The sequence below is a fragment of the Gracilinanus agilis genome, chromosome 4 (genome assembly GCF_016433145.1).
Source record: "Gracilinanus agilis isolate LMUSP501 chromosome 4, AgileGrace, whole genome shotgun sequence".
Classification (NCBI taxonomy): Eukaryota; Metazoa; Chordata; class Mammalia; order Didelphimorphia; family Didelphidae; genus Gracilinanus; species Gracilinanus agilis.
Window position 1 is genome coordinate 463,551,569 of NC_058133.1, and position 17,769 is coordinate 463,569,337.

Sequence of the window (17,769 nt, forward strand, 5' to 3'; positions counted from 1 at the left end):
TTTTGCATCTATGTTCATTAGGGAGATTGGTCTATAGTTTTCTTTCTCTGTTTTTGATCTACCTGGCTTTGGGATCAGTACCATATTTGTGTCATAAAAGGAATTTGGTAGGACTCCTTCTTTGCTTATCATATCAAATAATTTGTATAGTATTGGGATTAGTTGCTCCTTGAATGTCTGATAGAATTCACTTGTGAATCCATCAGGCCCTGGTGATTTTTTCTTAGGGAGTACTTTGATGGCTTGTTCAATTTCTATTTCTGATATGGGATTATTTAGGTATTCTATTTCTTCTGCTGTTAATCTAGGCAATTTATATTTTTGTGAATATTCATCCATATCTCCTAAATTGTTATATTTGTTGCCATATAATTAGGCGAAATAGTTTTTAATGATTGCCTTAATTTCCCCTTCATTAGAGGTGAGGTCTCCCTTTTCATCTTTGATACTGTCAATTTGGTTTTCTTCTTTCCTTTTTTTATTAGATTGACCAGTACTTTGTCTATTTTATCTGTTTTTTCAAAATACTAGCTTCTGGTCTTATTTGTTAATTCAATAGTTCTTTTACTTTCGATTTTATTAATTTCTCTCTTGATTTTTAGTATTTTTAATTTAGTTTTCATCTGGGGATTTTTAAGTTGCTCGCTTTCTAGTTTTTTGAGTTGCATGCCCAATTCATTAATCTCTGCCCTCAATTTGTTAATATATGCACTCAAAGATATAAATTTCCCCCTGAGTACTGCCTTGGCTGCATCCCACAGAGTTTGGTAGGATGTCTCATCATTGTTATTCTCTTCAATGAAATTGTTGATTGTTTCTATGATTTCTTCTTTGACTAATTGGTTTTGGAGAATCATATTGTTTAATTTCCAATTGGTTTTTGATTTGCCTGTCCAGGTGCCCTTACTAATTATTATTTTTATTGCATTATGGTCTGAGAAGGTTACATTTATTATATCTGCTCTTTTGCATTTGTTTGCAATGTTTCTACGCCCTATCACATGGTCAATCTTTGTGAATGTACCATGTGCAGCTGAAAAGAAGGTGTATTCCTTTCTGTCCCTATTTATTTTTCTCCACATATCAATTAAATCTAATTTTTCTAGGACTTCATTCACCTCTCTTACCTCTTTCTTATTTATTTTTTGGTTTGATTTATCTAGATCTGAAAGAGGTGTATTTCGATCTCCCACTATTATGGTTTTACTATCTATTTCCTTCTTGAGCTCTGCCAGTTTCTCCTTTATGAATTTGGATGCTATACCACTTGGTACATACATATTGAACAGTGTTATTTCCTCTTTGTTTATACTGCCTTTAATCAGGATGTAGTGACCTTCCCTGTCTTTTTTAATCATATCTATTTTTATTTTGGCTTTGTCAGAAATCATAATAGCCACTCCTGCCTTCTTTTTCTCATTTGATGCCCAAAAGATTTTGCTCAAGCCCTTAACCTTAAACTTGTGTATGTCCACCCGCCTCATATGTGTTTCTTGTAGACAACATATGGTAGGATTTTGGTTTCTGATCCACTCTGCTATTTGCTTCTGTTTTATGAGCGAGTTCATCCCATTCACATTCAGAGTTATAATTATCAATTGTGCATTCACTGATATTTTTGTATCCTCCCCTAGTCCCACCCCTTCTTCTTAAACTATTTTCTTTTAAAGCAGTGGTTTGCTTTGAGCCGGTATCCCTTGTCCCCTCCTTTGATTAACTTCCCTTTCTACCCCCTCCCTTGTTATTCCCCTCTTTTTATTTTTAAAGGCCTAATGAATTCCCTCCCCCTTCTTCTCCCCTCCCTTTTTTGACCTCCCCACTCCCCTGCTCCCCTTGGTTTATCCCTTCTGACTTTCTCAGTAGGGTTAGATAGAGTTTTTTATCCCAATGGATAATGTAGCTACTCTTCCCTCTCCGGGTTGATTACACTGAGAGTAAGGTTTAAATATTACCTCTTGATGCTCTCTTCCTCTACTTCTTATACTAGTATTTGTCCCCTCCCCTTCCCATGCCCTCTTTGTGTGTAATAGAATAGCCTATTTTTCTTATTCACTCAAGTTTCTCTTGGTGTCCCCTACTATTCACCCCCCTCTTTCCCATCCTCCATGTCATCTTAGACCATTTAGTATTCCACCCTCTCCCTATGAATTATTCTTCTGATTGCTATAATAGTGAATACTATAATAGTGAATAGAGTTCACTACAGAGAATTATACATAGCATTTCTCCACATAGGAATACAGATAATTAGATCTTATTGAAGCCCTTAAGGAGGCTAATTTAAAAATTTATGAGTTTTCTTTCTTTCCCCTCTGTTTCTTATTTACCTTTTCATGTTTCTTTTGATTTTTGTGGTTGGATATCAAACTTTCCATTTAGTCCTGGTCTCTTTTGTGCAAATACTTGGAAATCTTCTATCTTGTTGAATGCTCATACTTTCCCCTGGAAGTATATAGTCAGTTTTGATGAGTAGTTGATCCGTGGTTTTAGGTCCAGTTCTCTTGCCTTTCTGAATATCATATTCCAAGCCTTGTGATCTTTTAGTGTGGAGACTGCCAGATCCTGTGTGATCCTAATTGGTGCTCCTGATATTTGAATTGTCTCTTTCTGGCTTCTTGTAAGATTTTTTTCTTTTACTTGGAAGCTCTTGAATTTGGCTATTATATTCCTGGGTGTTGTCTGTTCTGGGTCTAGTGTAGAGGATGATCTATGGATCCTTTCAATGTCTATATTGCCCTCTTGTTGTAGAACTTCAGGGCAATTTTGCTGAATAATTTCTTTTAGTATGGAGTCCAAGTTTCTATTAATTTCTGCTTTTTCTGGAAGACCAATGATTCTCAAATTGTCTCTTCTAGACCGGTTTTCTTGGTCTGTCACTTTCTCATTGAGATATTTCATGTTTCCTTCTATTTTATCAGTCTTTTGACTTTCTTTTATTTGTTCTTGTTGTCTTGAGAGATCATTAGCTTCTAAATGCTCAATTCTAGCCTTTAGGGTCTGGTTTTCCTTTTCAATCTGGTCATTTTTGGTGTTCAATTTGCTTATCAGTTCATTTGATTTCTGAGCCTCACTTTCCAATTGTAAAATTCTGCCTTTTAAACTTATTTTCATGCCAGATCTCTTCCATCTTTCTCATTATCTCTGATTTGAACTCTTCAATAGCTTGTGACCAGTTTTCATTGTTTTGGGAAGGTTTGGATATGATTACTTGTTTGTCCTCCTCTGTTGTCTGGATTTTTCTGTGTGTCAAAGTTGTCAAGTGTTCCAGAGTTCTTCTTGATAATTTTTCTCTTCTGGGCTTCCTTATGGCTTGCCATTGTTAGCCCAGTGCCTTCTCAGCTTTGTCCTCACACTCAGGGTCTGTCTGCGCTGTCTAGGCTCCCAAGGTCTCAGATCTCCTTGTTCTCAGAGTCGAGCCTCCTGGTGGTCCCTGGTCTGCCCCTCTGCCCAAGGCTCTTTCAGCAGTCTCAGGGGCTGCTTCCACAGCCATCTGCACTGGGTCCTCACTGGTGGTCCAAGCCTGTGCTCAAGATCCTTGTCCGCGCCTAGGGCAATGTCTTTACCCACGCAGGCACTCTGGAGAGTCCATGTGCGTTCTTTAGCCTCTTGGGGTCCTAAGTCTTGCTGCTCTCAGGAACAAGCCCTGGAGCTGCCAATGACTTAATGGGTGCCCCAAATCTGCTTTAACTCTTGTGGGCTGGTTTTGGTGCTGTGCGTGATGTGGGGGGTGGGGGAGGGGCTTCTTCCTCTCACGTTTTAGTGAGAGTTGTTTCACCCCTTTATAGTGTGGAAATGCCTAGATTCCGCATACCTTCAATGCTGCACCCTGTTGTGGGGTCCCTTTGTTCGTCTGGATTCGTTTTTATGTCCCCTTGAGGAGTCCTGTATGCTTCGGTTAGGAGAGATCGAGCAGTGCTGCTCCTTACTCTGCTGCCATCTTAACCAGAAGTCAAGAAAGGAAGGTTTTTAATTGGAAATATAAATTCTGTTTTGGACTTGTTGAGTTTGGGATCTCTACAGGACATCCAGTTTGAGATGTTCAAAAGGCATTTGGTGATTTGAGACTGGAAATGAAGAGGAGAGAAGATTTCTAGATCTGGAAATCACTTATGCAGGAATGATAATCAAACCTATGGGAGCCAAGATCATGGAGCAAGATTGCAGAGAAGGGGAAAAGAAGGACCTCTGGGTTAATTTTGAAGGACATCTGTAGTTATGGGAATGATTTGGATCAGTGATTCCCAAAGTGGGCGCTACCGTCCCCTGGTGGGTGCTGCAGTGATCCAGGGAGGCAGTGGATGGCCACAGGTGCATTTATCTTTCCTATTAATTGCTATTAAAAGTTTTTAAATTTAATTTCCAGGGGCGCTAAGTAGTATTTTTTTTCTGGAAAGGGTACAGTAGGCCAAAAAAGTTTGGGAACCACTGATTTGGATGCATATATGGCAAAGAAGAGAGGGAGTTGTCAGATATAGCAAAGAAGAACCGGGAGAGAACAGCATTATGAAAACCCAGAGAAGAAAGTAATCAAGAAGAGTGCCAAAGACTACAGAGAGCTCAAGAAGGAAGAGGATTGAGAAAAGACCATTAGGTCTAGCAATGAAGAGATCATTGGACACAGACGTCAACACTTGGAAACAATAAGTGATTGTGCTGGTGCCCAAGGTAATGAGCCTTGGGTACTATTTAAGTTGAAATAAAACAAATGCACATTCATGGTACAAACAGTAGATTTGGCACAACTGGCAGGAAACTACAGTAAGTGACAGAATGCTTAACACATACAAGATATAGCACATGCACATTGGGAAAGTTTGTCCATATTCACAGTACACAGTGATCAATCAAAGCACAAGTATGGCTCACTAACAAAGCAAAACAAATAAGCTGCAATAATAGCATTACCAATGGATATATACACACCCACAGATACATATGGGTATACACACATATGGATATATATACATGCACAAAAATATGGTATATCCACACATACACCTATATATGGATATATACACATATTCACATATTTTGAGTATGTATATATTCATATCCTCACATATTAACTCCCTGTGGAAATTAAAATTAATATGCAAAATACTACATTTATAAATATTTTATTAATAATATACTGACAAAAGAGACTAACTAAAAGGTACTAACCAGCTCACTCCCAGGAACCAAAGAGAAAGAGGGAGGAGTTACAGCCAACTATAAAACAATAACATGACCACGTAAACATGGAGGAGCAGGAGAGATTAAAGGGAATTTTGGGAAAAACTAAGGATTTATGGGGAGTGAAGTCCAAGGTTCAAAATCTCCATTTATACATCCCATACACACATATATGGGTATATACACCCACACATACATTTATCTGGGTATATTTATACACACAGACACTCTACCCATACATATAGTGTATTTGATACTGCTTATAATTAAATTGTACTATATATTGACTATATTTTGTGTTGTTACTATTGTAGCAGATTGCTTATTCATTGCTTTATGTATTTGCTACTTCTAAGAATTAAGTTGTATAACATATTAAATATAATTTAATTATATTATATATAATATGTATTACAATTGAATTATAAACAGTATCTAATATACAAAATAACAAATAAGCAGATCTTGTTACAGTATTAATAATATGAAATCTAGAAAAATAAATAAGGGTTGAGATAGAAGATGTATGGAATAAGATTCTATCCTCTCTTTAGGGCCATGAAGGGAGGAAGAGTCTGGGAAGAAGTCAGCATAAGAGGAGAGAGCACTATCTATCATGTCATTATTTTCAATTTGCTATACCAGAAACTTTGGGGAATTTCCCTCTTGGGTGAGATCTGAGACTCTCCCTCTTGGTTAAGGGAATTTATCTCACTTCACTACCAATAGGAGCATTCATTGACTCTATATTTTGGGTACATATTCTCCTAGATATATTCTCTTTGATTTTTGTTATCAACTAAGATAAATGGATTTCTTTGCAAGTAAGGGAGAAAGAGAGAGAGGGAGGGAGAGGAAGAAGGAGGGAGAGGGAGAGAGAGAAAGAGAGGAAAAGACAGAGAGAGACAGAGAGAAAGAGAGAGGGGGGGTGGGGAGAGAGAGAACGAGAGAGCACATTAGAGACTTTGGAGAGAGTATGATTGAAAGATAAGACTGCAATGGGTTAAATCTGGCCTCAGACACTTCCTAGCTGTGTGATTCTGGGCAAGTCAAGTCACTTAACCCCCAATGCCTAGCCCTTTTATCACTCAGAATACCAATACACAGTATTGATTCTAGGATGGAAGATAAGGGTTTTAAAAAAAAAGACTACCTAGGGTTTTCAAGCAAGTGAGAGAAAAAGAAATGGAGGCAATGAGGGTAACTGACTTTCTTAAGCGGTTTAGCTGAGAAGGGGAAGAGAGAAAAAGACAATAGGATGATAGGTTAGGGAGACAAGGATACGTTTAAAAGCATCTGAGAAACATCCAATAGAAAGGATAGGAATAGAGATTAGAAGTCATCTGAACAATAGAGGGGACAAAGAGATGGAGGATGCATTTAGAGGATTTTTTTTTAAACCCTTGTACTTCAGTGTATTGTCTCATAGGTGGAAGATTGGTAAGGGTGGGCAATGGGGGTCAAGTGACTTGCCCAGGGTCACACAGCTGGGAAGTGGCTGAGGCCGGGTTTAAACCTAGGACCTCCTGTCTCTAGGCCTAACTCTCACTCCACTGAGCTACCCAGCTGCCCTAGAGGATTTTTTCTGGCCAGAAAAAGGGCTCTTCTGGGTGAAAGAGGCTATAGTGGAGGAAGGCATTTGAATGATGTGAGGTGAAGCAGAAGGGAGAAGAGGAAGCTCTTGTGGAATGGCCTCATCTTTTTCAGTGAAGCAAGGTCTTCACCTGCTACTCTCAGTGAAGGGCACTGGCTTTAGCTGGAAGGAACAGCATCCCAAGTCCACAAGGGTTACTTGGCAGATGCATCAAAGAGTGGAATGCCTCGCTGCCTCTCCTCTTTCCTCCTCTTTTGATGTGAGGATTAGAGGGGTGGCCAGGGACAGCTCAGCTCTACTTTTTATAGAAAGCAGAGCTGATAAGTTCAAGAACAGGGAGGCCAGGGGCTGCTGCGCTCTAATTGCTAACAATTAGATCTTAGAGAAATGAGCTTATTCTTATTCAAGCCATGTAAGAGCCCTAATTAAATTTTAAACTCCTATTTCTTTAAAAAAATTTTTTTTAAACTTTTAAAATATTTCCACAGAAGGTAATTAGCTTTTCTTTTCTGTGGGTAAGCAATTAATTAATGCCCTGTTAATTATGATGGAGATCAAGTTGCTGGGCTTCATTTAGAAGCTGGATTTTGGTGTTTTCTTTTCCCTGAAGGAAGTATTTCATTACTAGAGGGAAGAAGGAGGAAAAGATAAGAGATCTTCCAGGGGATGAAGTATATTCTTGAGAATTTAGAGAAAAAATGAGGGGAAAGCCATCCCTATACAGAACCTAAGAACACTCAAGCCTTCTAATGACTGCAGAGGCTTCCAGAATGATGGACAGCCTGATTCATTGAATGTCACCTGTCCAATCTCCTCATTTGAGGATGAGGTCCAGAGAAGGGAATTGCCTTGCCTTTGTTCACCTAGCTTAAACCAGAACCTAGGTCTTTAATATCTCATTCCAGAGCTCTTTGTAACCTCTCTCTCCATTCCCCCTCTTGCCTCAGGCTCCCTTTCTACAGTCCATATCTCAGTCCAGTGAAGGGAAAGGGGCCCAGGGAGGCTTGACTTAGTTGGGGCAAAGCCAGAAAGCTGAGATCAGGGAAGCTCAGAGGCAGCTTGTAATCCAGGGGACTGTAAAAAAGGAGAAACAAGTCAAGGTCTAGGGTGAGAAGGAACTCTGGTCCACAAGAGGGCACCCAACACCAGCGGATCTCCCAGATGAACACAACTCTTGTCTCTTGGATCCCCTTCTCTTTTTGGGGGTGAGATAAAGGAAAAGGAGAGTTTAGGAGCTCTCAACAGACCCTTCTCTGCCCCCTGTCCCCAGTGTAGCCCTGTCTCCTAGGCATATACTCCATGGGAACTATTCCATGAAAACCAACCTGTTTTGTTTGTTTGTTTTTTTAACCTTTACCTTCTGTCTTATTATCAGTTTTAAGATAGAAGAGTGGCAAGGACCAAGCAATTGGGTTTAAGTGACAGGGACACACAGCTAGGAAGTTCCAAGGCCAGATTTGAACCCAGGATCTCCCCTCTCTATCTACTGAGCCACTTAGCTGCCCCTGGTTTGTGCCTTGATTGTGTGTGTATAAAGGAAGCAGAGAAAGGGACTGAGAAGGAGATAAGAGAGAATGTGAAATATGTGTGAAAATGAGGACCTACTATAGGGACTTGCCAGGCACCATGCTAAGGACTTTGCAAATACGATCTCTTGTGATCCTCATTATCTCCATTTTAGAAGGGATTGAATAGGTACAGCAGGGTGAGTGTCATAATATTTTTGAGACACACCTAAGTTAAGAAGGGAAACTGTTGTTTGAGAAAACATCTTTGCATTTAATATCTCTGATAAGGGATGGATATCCTAGATAGGTAGGGAATTAATACAAATAAATAAGACCAAAAACCACTGGCCAATTTGAACAAATAAATCTCAAAAGAGGAATCATAAACTATTAACGACCAACTATTTTGGCCTACCACCTCCTTTCCAGAAAAAAATATTACTTAGCCCCCTGGAAATTAATTTTTAAAAAATTTTAATAGCAATTAATAGGAAAGATAAATGTGGTCATCACTGCTCCCCTGGATCGCTGAAGCACCCACTAGGGGCAGTGGGGCCCACTTTGGGAATCACTGAACTCTACAAACAACTGCTCTAAATTAGCACCCAAAAGAGAAATATAAAGCAAAGCAAGTCTGAGGTTTCATCTTCCACCAGCAAACAGTTAAAGATGTCAAAAGAAGAGAATGAGACAAAATTCTTTGGAAAATGTTGGAAATTGTTTTTACATGTAATTGGGGGTGGAGGGGGAGAGGAATTAAGTTAAATTAAAAAGAAAAAAAAGAAGAGTATTGTAATGCAGGGTTGCAGCAATAGCTTTTTGCTTTTCAAATTCAACTGTAGCAGCTTTGGCAGTTAGAGGTTTTACAATGTTGACAAAAAACAGTTGGAGCCTGAGGCTATAAATAGTCCTGAAGCTCCAACTGAGGGGCTTTTTGCCTGTTGGCTTTGGCTTTTGGCTTTGCCTTGGCCTGTGCTTTTGGAGCATTTGGACCTAGTCTGATTTCTCTGGATCTCTCCCTGATCTCTCCATTACAACCCTGCTATTTCCCCTGAATTTCCCTTTGGGCCCTGGGAGGAAGGGTGGTTTTGGTGGTTGGACATCGTGGGTTTAGTTTCTGTAGGCAAGTAGGACACCCTAAATCAAGCCACCCCTTATTTAGTGATCTGATAAATACTTTTACTTCAGGACAGTGAAGCCTTCCTGACTGGGAGAGCAGGCCTCTCTCAGTCTGACCCTCTCCTGTGACCCTTCCCCCAGCATCAGCTTTCTCCCTAGCAGCAGTTATAAAACCTAAAACCTCTTTCCCTCTGATTATCCCTGACATTAATAAATCCCCATTGTTACCTACACAAAAGCCTCTGGTGAATCATTGTATTGAATATTAAGGCAAAGGCAGAAAGGGAAGAGATTACTTTCCTTTTATTTCTTGAGGGAAACCTAGGCATCCATATTGGGCAGGAAGTACCCATCCGAGACTTCCTGCAGACGTCAGTTTCACTGGCAGGGAGGAGCCTTTGACTCCTCCCTCAAAGGGATCTTAGAAATTAACAAGAGGAAACCCTCCAGCCAGATCTAAACATTTCTGACTGGCCCAATTCCTCTTGAACTATAGAGATATCTTCCCTGCCTGAAGGATCCTGTCTATTTTCCCCCAGTATCCTCTGTCTCTAGCCTCAGTGACTAGCCTGTTTGAGTAGCCCTCCTGTATACTCCCATCCATTGCCTTACCTTCCTATATATACTACCTCATTCATCCCTTCCCCACACTCAGCTATCCCCTTCATTCTTCCTCCTATCACCTTATCCCTCCTCAATACCAAAATTGCCTACTTATTCCATAACAGTATGATCAGTGATGGAAGGTCTTTGGGAAGAAGGCCAGGCATGGTAAAGACATTTTTGGTGGAGCCTTGCTGTGGTCCAATGATTTTGGAAAGCAGATTAGAACGTTCCTTACTTTTATTTTTTTTAACCCTTGCCTTCTGTCTTAGAATCAATACTATATATTGGTTCCAGGGCATAAGAGTGGTAAGGGCTAGACATTGGGGATAAGTGACTTGCCCAGGGTCACATAGCTAGAAAGTGTCTCTGGTCTGACTTGAACCTAGGACCTTCTGTCTCTAGGCCTAGTTTGAAGAAGACATTCTTTTAATATTTCATGGATACCAGCAAACCAAGTCTGTTCCCCTACTCTATACATGGCCTACTTCCCTATCTAGTTGTATGTGTCCTTACTGGGTCCTATATTAAAGAATAGTAAGGTAGAAATCTGTCAATTCAACTTTATTTTGCTGCTTAATCTTTGAAAATTATCTTTGTGCAGCATTGAATAGATTTAGATTTCTAAGAAGAAAAGAAAGGGTATTCCAGGTGTTTTGAATTGTTATTAATCTACTCTAATTTAGAAATCTTTTGACACTAAAGTCTTTTTTTTCTGTTTCAATCTCTGAAGTATTTTTAGTTTCAAATTATTGTGAACTAAAGAAATTTACCACATGTTCAAAGTAAATGTTTCCCTTGTTTTTATTTGTCAAAATAATACTTTTTAAATGTCTGGAAAATAATTCCAGAAATATTAAAAAAAATAAAAAAGATTTTAAAATATATTTTAAAAAAAAAAAGATCGATTTGGCTAAACTGTAGGAAGCAGGAAATTGGGAGCAATGTATAATAAAATTGGATTGGTAGGTTAGGGCCAGGCTGTGAAGCACTGTAAAAGCTAAATAGAGGAGTTTATTATAGATGAGCCATTGGACTTTATTGACTAGGAGAAGGTCATCAGTCCTATACTCTAGGAAAATTATTATAGCCACTGTATAGAGGGAGAAAGGATTAGAATGGAAGAGACTCAAGAAAGGGGGCCCAATTAGGAGCCAACTGCAATACGCTCAAGGAGATGTGATAAAGGTGTGAGCTAGGACAGTAGCCAAATAAATAGAGAGAAAGAGATTCAAGAACCATTCTCAAGGCAGAAATAACAGTGTTGCAACAGAATGCCATGGAGTATTATTGTACCATAAGAAATTATAAAATATTATAAAGAATTGTGAGAAATGTGCCAACCAGGAAAACAATGACTACAATAATGTAAATAGAATAAAATAAAATAAAATAAAACTCAGCCTTGGAGATAAACAGCCTAATTGTCCAATTTAATAGAAAGGGAAAGGTTTGGAGAGATAAAGTCACTTGCCAAGGCTCCAACAGGAAGAACCAGGTTGAGAACTCAAATCTTTTTTTTTTTAATACCCTTATCTTCTGAATATCATTAAAAGAAAAAAAAAAACCCTTACCTTCTTAGTAGCATTTCTTAAAAAAACAAAAACAAAAAACAAAACAAAAAACCCCTTACCTTCTTAGTAGCATTTCTTAAAAAAAAAAAACAACAAAAAAACCCTTACCTTCTTAGTAGCATTTCTTTTTTAAAAAAGAACCCTTACTTGGGGGCAGCTGGGTAGCTCAGTGGATTGAGAGCCAGGCCTAGAGACAGGAGGTCCCAGGTTCAAATCTGACCTCAGACACTTCCCAGCTGTGTGACCCTGGGCAAGTCACTTGACCCCCATTGCCTAGCCATTACCACTCTTCTGCCTTGGAGCCAATACACGTATTGACTCCAAGATGGAAGGTAAGGGTTTAAAATAATAAAATAAAAAAAAAAAAAAACTCTTACCTTCTTAATAGCATTTCTTAAAAACACACACACACCCTTACTTTTTTAGTATTGTTTCTTAAAAAAAAACAACAACAAACAAACAAAAAACACCTTACCTTCCTGGTAGCATTTCTTTTTTTTTTTTTTTTAAACTTTACCTTCTTGGTATCATTTAAAAAAAAAACCCTTACCTTCCAACTTAGACTCAATACTATATATTGGTTCTAAGGCAGAAGAGTGGTAAGGGCTAGGCAATTGGGGTTAAGTGACTTACCCAGGGTCACACAGCTAGGAAATATCTAAGGCCAGATTTGAATCTAGGATCTCCCATCTCTAGGCCTGGCTCTCTAACCACTGAGCCACCCAGCTGCCTCTGAACCCCAAACTTTTGACTGAATCCCAAAGTCCTTCTACCACAAGCAAGAGGCCTCTCAAGGAACAGATCAGGGTCTTTTCCCTACTTCCCAACCAGTAAGAGAGCAGGTCAGATCACTCCCTCCAGTCTCTCCCCAGGACAAGTGGGCATTTGTCCAGTGACTCAGAGGGATGACCTGCCCTTTAGGCACTTTTTCAGGGAAGCCAGGAAGCATTAGCAGCCAGTGACCTTAGTCCCTGGAGAGTCTGCCCAGTCTGGGAGACTAGTCTTGAAGGGATTTGCCTCTGGGGAATCATCAAGTTGAGGCCTTGTGACCAGAGGAAAAGCAGAAGGATTTGTTGTGGAAAAAAAACCACCTAAATCTGGGTTCAGATTAGGACGCCGTCCATATGCCGGCCCTGCGAGGAGGTGTCAGGGGGTGGCACTGAGCTATGGGCCAAAGGCAGGCTGAGAGGCTCCCCGCAGGCCTCTGGGGCCTCTTTCCCCTTCCGCTCTGCTCTCTTGATGTCTCCTCAGGCCTGTAGGGCCCTTCCTGCTGCCCCAGCGCTCTCCCTCTCACATGAGTGAGCTCTACAGGTCGCTCCCTGGTCCCCGTGTCTCAGCTGAGGATTTGGGGGCATTAGGGATTGAGGGGATTAAGCCCTGAGGGAGGGCCTCGGAGAACTTTAGCCCCTAGAAAGTGTGCCAGGGAAGGCAGGGAGGGGGAGGCCCAAGGGAGTGGTTGGGGCCAAAGAAGCCTTCACTAAGAAACCCGGAAAACAGGCTTTGAAAGCTGACTTGGGCCTTCACTGGCCTGAGACTGTGGGGAAGGCCGACTGGTCCCCTTGGAACTCCATTCCATAGCAGTAAAATGGGGTTAATAATCCTTAGGCTACCTGCCTCAGAGAGTTGGAAGGGTTTTATAAATCTTAACATCCTCTGGAAAGCGGAAGCCAGAAAAGTGGGGTTGAGTGAGGGAACCCCTCAAATCGCCACAGGATCCTAGAATGCCAGGGTCTGGCCGTCCAGAAACCTGAATCTTCGTCCCTGCTCAGCTTCCTCCTCATGGCAGGCCCGTTTGTCTCTCCTCTGAGCCTCTTCCATCCACTCTTCAAAATGAGTAAACACAGCAATCAGGGGGATTTTTCAGGGGGATGGGCTGCAGAGTAGAAAGTTAACGAGACAAAGACAAGACAAAGGACCCTAACCTGAATTCTGGAGGGATAGTTCAAGTTCCTGTGGCCTCCTTCCTTCTCTCTAGAGCTCTCCTCTTCCCTTTCAGCTCAGGTATCCCTATTAAATCATGTATGGACTCAGAATTGAATTGAAGAGTTGGAAGGAACCTTGAAGGTCAGTTAATCCCACCTGATCCAGAAAGATAATTTTTGCTGGGCTTCTAGGTGGTGTTCTTGAAGTCAGGAAGACCTGAGTTCAAATCCAGCTTCAGGACACTCACTAGTTGTGTGACCCTGGGCAAGTCACGCAATCCTCCATGCCTCAGTTCCCTCATCTGTAAAATAAACTGGAGAAGGAAATGGCAAATACTAGCTGTGTGACCCTGAGCAAGTCATTTAATCTTCTTTGCCTCAGTTTCCTCATCTGTAAAATGAACTGGAGAAGGAAATGGCAAATACTAGCTGTGTGACTCTGAACTAGTCATTTGATCTTCTTTGCCTCAGTTTTCTCATCTATAAAATGAACTGGAGAAGGAAATGGCAAACCACTCCAGTATCTTTGCCAAAGAGACCCTAAAGAGGGTCATGAAGTATTAGATGTGCCTCAACAACAACAACAACAATCCCCACTATGATAAATGGGAGGTGTGGGCATTCCAGTCCTCTGGAGGAGAGCTCCCATGAAGGGGAGCTCACTACCTTCCGAAGCCATCTATTTTACTTAGGACTGGCTCTGCCTGTAAAGCTTTCCTGACACAAGACTTTAATCTGTCTCTCTACAAATTCCATCAATTCCTTAATGTTGGACTCTTGGATTCCTGAAGATGAGGAAAGAGAGGGATGGGAACCACAGATGCTTCCCAGGAGAGTAATTATCCCAAGGAGGATGAGGGGATAATTTAGGGCAGTGGCTACCCTTAGAAAATTATAGGATTTAGACCTGGGAGAGACCTTAGAGGTCAGTTCATGCAGCCCCTTGATTTGACGTATCATGGGATCAGATTTAGGATTGGAAGGGGGACCCGGGAGGTCATTGAGTCCTCCTCTCTGACTTTATAAATGGGAAAATGGAAGGGACATGATGACTTGGCATTAACTGGGCTAGTGTCCTTTCCAATCAAATTTGGGCATTTTTCTGCCCTAGGAAAGAAGGACCAGGGGGTTAAGCCTCTGAAGACATTGTTCTGGAGCCTGGTATCTCGGGATCGCACCTGTACCTTTCCCCATTGATTCTTTGTTTCTGTTTTTTTTTTTAATTCCTTATCTTCTGTCTAGTTATGAATTAAGAAACAGAAGAGCAGCAAGAAGTAGGCAATTGGGGTGAAGTATTTGCCCAAGATCACACAGCTAGGAAGTGTCTGAAGTCATATTTGAACCCTGACTCCAGCCCTGGTGCTCTAATTCTAAGATAGAAAGTAAGGATAATTTTTTAAATCCTTCCCTTCAATCTTAAAATGAAGTATTATTCCAAGGCAAAAGAGCTGTAAGGGCTAGGCAATTGGGGTTAAGTTGACTTGTCCAGGGTTCACATAGCTAGGAAGCATCTGGGGTCAGATTTGAACTCAGATCACCTCAACTCTAGGCTTGGCTCTAACCATTTGAGCCATCTCCCTGCCCCTAGAAGGTAGGACTTAAAAAAAAAATTATCTAGAGCTTCAATAAATGAAGTGAGCTCATGAACCCCATTTTCACTAAGGCAAAGTGGGTGAAATGGTTCCTGTCCATAGAAAGAAGCAAACCATGGCCTTGGTTGTAGTGGTGATGGTGAGTGTCTGTTTAAAGGTGTAGTGTGGACTGGGGAAATCAGAATTTGCAGATAGGAAAATCTACAAATCTTAGCTTCTAAGGAGAATGCTGTCCAGTTAGTATGTTAGGAGTGGCTATGAATGAGGGCCTGATAAGAGAGTCATCCTAGGCTTGCCTCAAGGTCCCCATTGCCATATCTCTTCTGATCTTTTACTGATTCTGCAGACCTATTTTAATCATATTTTACGTAGATAAAAATGCAAAGAAGGAGGACAAAAGAAGGTTTCCTTTTTCCCTAGAATATGAGCTCCCATCTCTCTAAAGACAGCCCTGACTATATTCAATTTCCTCAAGGCCTTGCTCTTTTCAAGATGGCGGCCAAAGAATACTAAATATACATGATATAAAAATAGTCCTGACTATATTCAATTTCTTCAAGGCCTTCCTCTTTAAGATGGTGCCCAACTAATACTAAATATACATCATATAAAGATAGCCCTGACTATATTCAGTTTCTTCAAGGCCTTGTTCTTCTCAATATGGCAGCCAACTAATATTAAATATATATATGATATATGTTTAAATATATGTAAATGTGCTAAATAATTTATGCTTATTTATATATTTGTTATGTATTTATATCATGTTTATTTACATAATCTATGTTTATTAATAGGAACCTTCTGGGGATAGTGCCATGACCCAAAGACTAGCTGAAGAAGATGAGTGGTTCTTGGACTGACTCCAAAGGGCCGAGTCCATGATTTCTACTATCATAAATATGTATCATTTATCTTCAGATACTACAGATACTACATTTCTCCCAGAAATGTCAAAAGTTTCTCTTGGGTTCTTGATTCTCTGAATTCAAGTCTGGACACTTACTCTCTGTGTGACTCTGGGCAAATACTTTTAAAACTTTGTTTGCCTCAATTTCCTTATTAGTAAAATTAGAAGGTTAGGCTAAATGCCTCTAGGGTGGCATCCAATTCCAAATTTAGACTCCTGTGATCCTCATTAGGGGCCTTGTACAAGATCAGCCTAGTGGATAAGCCCCAAGGACATTCACTACTAGTATTTTCCCATTGTCCCCTCCTTTAAAGACAGAAGCAGATCTCCTCTGAAGGGAGCTATTTTCTCACTGAGACAAGGTTTTAGATATTAGGACTGCTTATCACCTTGCATTGCTGATTTTTAGAATAACCTCTTGAGAAAGAGGGAGCCCAGGGCTAGCTATACTGGAATGGAGTGGTTATTTCAGGATGAGTAAGAATAGAACACACAGAGCCACTGACTGAATAATCAAATTGCCAGCAATTACATATGCTTTAATATTTACAAAGTGCTTTACACATTTTATCTTATTTGATTCTCACAACAGCCCTGGGGAGTTAGGCGGAATTATCTCATTTTGTTGTTCAGTCATTTTTCAGTCATGTTCTACTCTGCGTGATCCCATTTGGAATTTTCTTGGCAAAGTTACTGGAGTGGTTTGCCATTCCCTTCTCCAGATCATTTTACAGATGAGGAAACTGAGGCAAACAGGGTTAAGTGGCTTGTCTGGGGATACACAGCAAAGATACTGGAGTGGTTTGCCATTTCCTTCTCCAGCTCATTTTGCAGATGGGGAAACTGAGGCAAACAGGGTTAAGTGGCTACACAGCAAAGATACTGGAGTGGTTTGCCATTTTCTTCTCCAGCTCATTTTGCAGATGGGGAAACTGAGGCAAACAGGGTTAAGTGACTTGTCTGGGGACACACAGCAAAGATACTGGAGTGGTTTGCCATTTTCTTCTCCAGCTCATTTTGCAGATGAGGAAACTGAGGCAAATAGGATTAAGTGATTTGCCCAGGGCCACCCACTGGTAAATGTCTGAGATCAGCTTTGAACTCATGAGTCTGTCCCCATTTTACAGATGAGGAAACTGAAGCAGGTTAAGTGATTTGTCCAGGTTCACACAACTTGGCAAGTGTATGAGGCCAGATTTAAACTTGAGTCTTCCTGCCTTCGAATCTCATGTTTTATTTACCCAGCTACCTAGTTACCTCTTCAATGTGATCCTCTCTGGATATTCTGGAGTCAACCTTCTAAGTCCCTCAGCAATTATAACACCTTGTAACTCGGACCTGAGCACTGATCCTTTGATCTACTAAGTAAACACATCTGAAGGGGAAGATTTTCAGGCGTCTTGTGGGTTTATATTTGGGGGCTCTTCAGCACCCTTTAAGTCATACAGAAAGAGGTAGGGGTTCTTAGTCTGAAGGTCCATGGATCGCCAAGAGATATGTGGCTGTATTTCAGGAAGAAGCTGGTCTATGAATTAAAAAAATATGTTTTTCTAACTGTATTTCAAATGAATTGGGTTTCCTTTGTAATCTCTATACTTTATTTTATGCATTTAAAAAATGTTTTTCTGAGGAGGGGGGTCTGTGGCTACCCCAGTCTTCCAAAGAGTCCATGACACAAAAAAAGGCTAAGAATTCCTGCTTTAGGCTGTCCCTTCTGAGAAGTCAGCATCTATGGGTCCCAGATAAATCACAAAATGATTCTAGGGGAAAGA